General features: G+C 39.6%; 1 pseudogene; it reads left to right on the forward strand.

Moving 5' to 3' along the window:
- The first annotated feature begins 5,426 nt into the window (after nt 1-5,426).
- LOC103201868 lies at nt 5,427-6,915 on the forward strand (annotated as a pseudogene).
- The last annotated feature ends 569 nt before the right edge of the window (nt 6,916-7,484 follow it).

Raw genomic sequence — 7,484 nt, forward strand, 5'->3', positions numbered from 1 at the left:
GTCCAAAACCCAGATCTCTTTAAATCCAAAGCAACTATTTTACAAGGACAGATGTGGACTGAGAAGTTGTAGTCTTTAGTTGCTGTCAAGTGGATTCTGATTTATGATGAACCCATGTGTTCAGAGCAGAACTGTTCTGTGGGCTTTTTGGAAGCAAATTGCCAGGACTGTCTTTCCAGGCACCTCTGGGTAGGTTCAAACTGCCAACCTTTCAGCTACTAGTTGAGTGCTTAACCATTTATGCTACCCAGGGGAGTCTAAAGTGAGAAGAGGAGGAAGGAATAAAGACAAAGATGAATGTTGAAGAGGACATTCACATTCAAGAGCTTCTGACCTGGGCTGTGAATTTGCCTACTCTGAGGTCTCCCAAAGTCTCCCAAAGTCTCCCCTGTGTACACAACTCCAGGGATACCATTTGCATTAGAGTGGTGAATAGTGGCAAAGCAGGTGCCTGCCTAGATCATATTCTCAAAGTTGCTTACAAAAATATTGCAGTTAACTCATAGCGACCTCTCCTTGGGTTTCCAAGGCAGTATCTCTATGGAAGTAGATTGCCCAGTCTTCCTCCAGAGGAGTGGCTGGTGGGTTTGAACCACCAGCCTTCTGGTTAGTAGTCAAATGCCTTAGGCACTGTGCCACCAGGAGAAATTTGAGAAATGCATTCTGGGGAATGTGATAAGGCATGAATGAGAGATAAATAATAGGTCAGACTGCAGGAAGAGGAGGGAAAGATAAGGGGAAGTTGCATTTATCAGAAAGGGGCGGAAAACATAATTTTGGTGCTGGGTATTCTAGGATAGCGTAGTCTGAAAAGAGGGGATCTTTGGACGAAGTATACCTTAAAAGTCTTGGGGGACTGGAGTTCTAGGAAGTAGGAATCAGGAAGGATAAGGAAGTGGAAGAAAGCCACAGAAAAACCTTGTCTACTTTGCACTTTCACCAAGGACTATTTCTGGGTTGTTTTTGCTGTAGATGGCTGAGTGGAAAACAAAATAGGTGGGTGATTGGTCTTTTTACTTAGAAAATAAAGGTGCAGGAAATTTTGGTGACTCAGTAATGAAAGTCATATTGTTTTTGAAGTGTGAAGCACACAAGGGAAATTTCTTTTTTTTGCATTTGCTGTTTTTTGACTGATTTTTTTCCAAAACACATTTGGAAAAGGGAAAATTTTCTACCTATGAAAGAGATACCTCAATTATGAAAGATATGATTGTCACCCACAAGTCCGCTTGGCAACAGCAAGGTAGATTTCCCCTTTGGTTTTGGATGACCAAGATTTAAACATTTCCACAGACCCCTAATCTCTCATTACACTCATGACAGACATGCATTCTAATACAATTTCACCAAGTTACTAAATAGGACCAGTATTGAGATTTCACATTAAGTTTTAGTACCCATCTAAAGTTATAGTAATAATTTTAAATTATAGGCCAAGTAATCATATCTGAAATTTCTCAAATTCTAAATTAGCTTTCAAAAGATATCTCAAATGAAGCATGGATCAATTAAAATACATGTGAGAAGATGTATTTGTGGTAGCTTAAAATCGAGTTATGCATTAATAGTGTATTAATAATAAACATTCAAAAATGTATTGAGACATTGCCCTTTAAATAACCAAACCATACTCACTGCTTTCGAATTGGACCCGACTCATAGCGACCCCTGCTTGGGTTTCCAAGGCAGTATCACTACGGAAGTAGATTGCCCAAACTTCCGAGGAGTCGCTGGTGGGTTTGAACCACCAGCCTTCTGGTCAGCAGTCACATGCCTTAGGCACTATGCTACCAGAGCTCCTGCACTTTAAATAGAGCTATCAGATCTGAACTACTGTCCAAGATCCATTTGAAAGCCAACATAATAGCTCAGTTGAATGAAACATGCCACTAAATTGTGGGTTAATTATAGTAAAGATTTTTAAAGAAGAAAATCCTCTGTTTTGTTGCCATGTACTAGCTACCTTAATACTTTCTATGTGAATAATGCCTGTGAGTTTACACAATTGTTTCACATGTGTCTGCTTACTTATCCCTCACAATAAAGTGGGTATTAACATTATATTCCTTTCACAGATGTGGAAACAGAGAGAATTGCAGTAATTTTCAAACTTTTTTGCAGCTTAGCAATTTCTTATAAAAAAATGGAAGTCAGATATACAAAACACAGAGGGCCAAAGGAACCTCTCTGTCCCACAGTGCTGGGACCAACCCCTCCCAGGAGGTTTTCCTATAAACGGATTGAAGACCACCTGGTATAATTTGAAAAAAAAAAAAAAGCATGGGTTTTAGATTCAGACAAGCCTGATGTTGGAGTCTGGCTAAATATTTACAAGCAGAATATTACTATTTAACCCTTCTATTTCTCAGTTTCCCAATTTTTGAAATGGGCATCGTAAGATTGCGAGTTCTATGGTACAACCATTGTGGAAAGCAGTATGGCGATTCCTTCAAAAGTTGGAAATACAAATACCATTTGACCCAGCCATCCCATTACTAGGTATATACCCTAAAGAAGTGAGAGCCATAACAAGAACAGATATATGCACGCCGATGTTCATCGCAGCACTATTTACAATAGCCAAAACTTGGAAACAACCTAGATGTCCAACAACTGAGGAATGGATAACCAAACTTTGGTACATTCACACAATGGAATACTATGCAACGCTAAAGAATAATGTAGAATCTGCAGAACACCGCATAACGTGGATGAACTTGGAGGACATTATGCTGAACGAAATAAGTCAGTCACAAAAAGACAAATATTGTATTAGTCCGTTATTGTAAAAGTTAAGGAAATGTTTATATATTGGAGGACATTTTCTTTGTTGGTTACCAGGGGTGGGAGGGAAGGGGAGGGAATGCTGTTAGATAGATAGAGATAAATATTGATTTGGGTGAAGAGAAGGGCAATGTACCAAATGTGAGTGACCAATATGGCAGCATTGAGGATGAGAAAGACAGAGAGAGTTACATGGGCAGTACAAACAACAAATATGAACCCCTTTGTAAATACAATACTGAGTTGTTAATGAAAGCAAATATGGGTATAGGGACGGATAGATGGGTGAACAAGCTAAACAATTATGTATGTCTAAATGGAGAGTGTATCCGGGATCATATACAGGGTTGGCAGAAAATGAGCCTCTCGAAGAGTATGAAGGGATGGACACTGGGAGGAGGTAACTATGGGGAGGAAGTGAGAGGGGAGCTGCTGCATTGTAAATTTTGGTCAATGACATGAGACAAAGTATATGTGAACTGCTGTATGAAAAGTGAATTTACTCTGTAAATCTTCACCCAAGTCCTAATAAAAAAAAAAAAAAAGAGAAAAAAAAAAAAAAAAAAAAGATTGCGAGTTCTTTACTTATAAATTCCTAACCTTAATCCTAGGAGCTCTGGTAGTGTAGTGCTGAAGGCATTTGACTGCTAACCAGAAGGCTGGTGGTTCAAACCCACCAGCCACTACTTGGAAGAAAGGTTGGGCAATCTACTTCCATAGAGATACTGTCTAGGAAACCCAAGGAGGGGTCACTATGAATCGGGTCCAACTCCACAGCGCATAACAACAATCTTACTCCAACCCTATCTTTGTCTCTCCAAAGAATTAAGTGATATGCTCAAAGTATTGAAAGAGTAGCTCACAGAATCTAGATGTCTTCTCACCTAAATCTATGGCTTTTTCCTCTGTAACATATGACTACAGACTGCATTCCCAATCAAGCCTGGAGTCACCTCTTGAAGAAACAAGGTAATATGCATGTTCCTTTAACAGTGGCTTTCTTGTGTTCTAAGAGCAGTAGGCTCACAAATCAGAAAGACACATTTAAAGAGGTGTTCTTAACCAGAGTTCAAGACTTGAACCCCTCTGAAATTATGGTGGAAAATTGTGTATGTGTGTACATGTTCATTTTTCTGGGGAGATGTCCCATGGCTTCAAAATTATCAAAAGGTCCATAAACGAAAAAAAGATTAAATCCTGTTAATTTAGGAGTCTATGTCATGACTATAGTCTCTGTTATTACTTTTACAAATTGAGCTAGAAGTTGTTACCACCTCATCCAATGTCTGCCCAACTTAAGCCCCAAACTTTAGTGAGCTTAAGAATCACCTGACTATAACAACCAAATACAAATAAAACTGAGTATCCTATCATATAAAGAATCATTGCTATTTTTTTTTTTGTTGTTGTTGTTATTTGCCATCAAGTCGGACCCAACTCATAGCGACCCCTCCTTGGGTTTCCGAGGCAGTATCACTACGGAAGTAGATTGCCCCATCTTCCTTCCGACGAGTGGCTGGTGGGTTTGAACCACCAGCCTTCTGGTTAGCAGTCAAGTGCCTTAGGCACTATGCTACCAGAGCTATTTTTGTTAGATGCCATTAATAAAAACTTTTCAGGTAATTTGATTATGAGTATGGTAGCATACAAGGGAAAAAGACACTTGTAGACCCATTCAAAGATACATTCTTTATAAGGATGTTTTATAGAAAAAGGAGACCGGTAAGATATTCAGTATAGAATACATTTAAAAAGAAATAGTACCTAAATGTCACTTGACCCTTTACTGGCAGCCAATTTGGTGAGTCAGTAACTAATATCCTGAACAAGCCTTAATCCCATTGGAGTTCATCAAAAGGCACTTAAGTATTTTATTATGAATGTGAATTTCTTTGCAGAGCTGGCTATGATTTACATCATGCAAAAAAAGTTTTATCCCTAACCTGCTAGGGAGACTTTTTTCTTCTAAAATGTGATAGTGGCATGGTAGTTTTCCTTTCCCTCCTTTCTTGTTTTTTTTTTAATAATACACTCTAAAATGTTTAGGATAGTTTTAGATTTACAGAAAAGTTACAAAGATAGTTCCTATATCCTTTGCACCTTGTTTCCCCTATTGTGAACATCTTACATTACTCTGGTACATTTGTCACAACTAAGGAACTAATTCACCATTCTGTCTGTTTGTCATACGGTGGTGGCTTGTGTGTTGTTGTGACCCTGGAAACCATACCACTGCTATTTCAAATACCAGCACAGTCCCTCATGGTGGGCAGGTTTCAGCAAAACTTCCAGACTAAGACAAATAAGGAAGAAGGACCTGGCAATCTACTTCTGAAAAAAAACAAGTCAGTAAAAACCTTAAGGATAGCAGCAGAATATTGTCTGATATAATTCCAGAAGATGAGCCCTTCAGGTTAGAAGGCACTCAAAATACAATTAGGGAAGAGCTGACTCCTCCAAGAAATGTTGACCTTAATGATGTGCATGGAGTAAAGCTTTCAGGAACTTCATTTGTAGAGGTGGCATGACTCAAAATGAGAAGAAACAGCTGCAAAAATCCATTAGTACTTTTCTTTTTTTCCATAACGGGTTTGCCACTAGAATGCAGGTGTTGGTGAAACCATCACAATATCTAAGCCAAAATGGGAAAGGAAAAGACCCATATAAACATTGTCATCATTGGACACATGAATTTGGGCAAGTCCACCACTACTGATCACTTGATCTACAAATGTGGTGGGATCAACAAAAGAGCCATTGAAAAATTTAAGAAGAAAGCTACTTCAAGTATGCCTGGGTCTTGGATAAACTGAAAGCTGAGCATAAGCATGGCATCACCATTGACATCTTGCTATAGAAATTTGAGACCAGGAAGTACTATGTGACCATCATTGATGCCCCAGGACACAGAGACTTGATCAAAAACATGATTACAGGAACATCATAGGCTGACTGTGCTGCACTGATTGTTGGTGCTGGTGTTGGTGAATTTGAAGCTGGTATCTCCAAAAATGGGCAGACCTGTGAGCATGCCCTTCTGGCTTACACACTGAGTGTGAAACAGTTAATTGTTACCTATTGCCCTCGAGTCGGACCTGACACATAGCCACCCCTCCTTGGATTTCCAAGGCAGTATCACTACAGAAGTAGATTGCCCAACCTTCTTCCGAGCAGTGGCTGGTGGGTTTGAACTGTCAGCCTTCTGGTTATCAGTCAAATGCCTTAGGTACTACGCCACCAGAGCTCTGAGCCACCTGATAGCCAGAAGAGATATGAGGAAATTGTTAAGGAAGTCAGCACCTACATTAAGAAAATTGGGTACAACCCTGACACAGTAGCATTTGTGCCGATTTCTGGTTGGAATGGTGACAACATGCTGGAGTCAAGTGCTAGCATGCCTTGGTTCAATGGATAGAAAGACACCCATAAGAATGGCAGTGCCAGTGGAACCACACTGCTTAAAGCTCTGGATTGCATCCTGCCACTGACTCATCCACTGACAAGCCCCTGCATCTGCCTCTCCAGGATGTCTACAAAATTGGTGGTATTGGTACTGTCCCTGTGGATAGGGTGGAGACTGGCACTCTCAAATCAGGATGGTGGTCACCTTTGATCCAGTCACTGACATCAGTGAAGTAAAGTCTGTTGAAATGCACTATGAAGCTTTGAATGAAGCTCTGCCTGAGGATAATACAGGCTTCAACGTCAAGAACGTCTCTGTCAAAGATATTCGTCATGGAAATGTGGCTGGTGACAGCAAAAATGACCCACCAATGGGAGCAGCTGGCTTCACTGCTCAGGTGATCATCCTGAATCATCCAGGCCAAATTGTCACAGCTCACATTGCTTGCAAATTTGCTGAGCTCGAAGAGAAGATTGATCACTGTTCTGGTAAGAAGCTAGAAAATGGCCTCAAATTCTTGAAGTCTGGTGATGCTGCCATCGTAGACATGGTTACTGGCAAAAACCCATGTCTGCTGAGAGCTGCTCTGACTATCCTCCTCTGAGTCATTTTGCTGTGCTGTTCACAATATGAGGCACACAGTAGGTGTGATCAAAGCAGTGGATAAAAACATTGTCAAAGCTGGCAAGGTCACCAAGACTGCTCAGAAAGCTCAGAAGGCTAAATAAATATTATCCATAACACCTGCCACTGCAGTCTCTATCAGTGGTGGAAGACAGGTCTCAGAACTGATTGTTTCAATTGGCTATTTAAGTTTAACATTAAAAGACTGATTAATGATAACAATGCATCATAAATCCTTCAGAAAGAAAGGAATATTCTGTGGATCAATTGTTCTTTGTCTGGTTTTTAAAATCAATACTTTTTCAATAGAAACAACTTGACCAAAAATTTTTCACAGAATTTGAGACCCATTAAAACAAAATTTAATAAGAAACCCGTTTCTTCTTTTGATCACACCAAAACTTTCTAATTCTGGTGTTTCCTCTGCTGAAACTTTGATAACTGAAATACTTCATGCAGCAAGTAAGGGATGCTTTTCATTTGTGTCTTGAAGGACTTGGTGAAAAACTTATGGGAATAGGGCTGGTTACAACACTTGATATTGATCAGGACAGAAAAATGAATAACATACAATGTTTATATATAAGCTGCCTTGTAAGAAGGTTAAGTTAATGTAACAAGGCTGTGTTGTGTATAGAATTTAATTTTGTGTAGTAAAACAGTGTGATTTTGT

This window comes from Orycteropus afer, unplaced genomic scaffold (genome assembly GCF_000298275.1).
Source record: "Orycteropus afer afer isolate SDZICR_OR568_19922 unplaced genomic scaffold, OryAfe1.0 scaffold00168, whole genome shotgun sequence".
Taxonomy (NCBI): Eukaryota; Metazoa; Chordata; class Mammalia; order Tubulidentata; family Orycteropodidae; genus Orycteropus; species Orycteropus afer.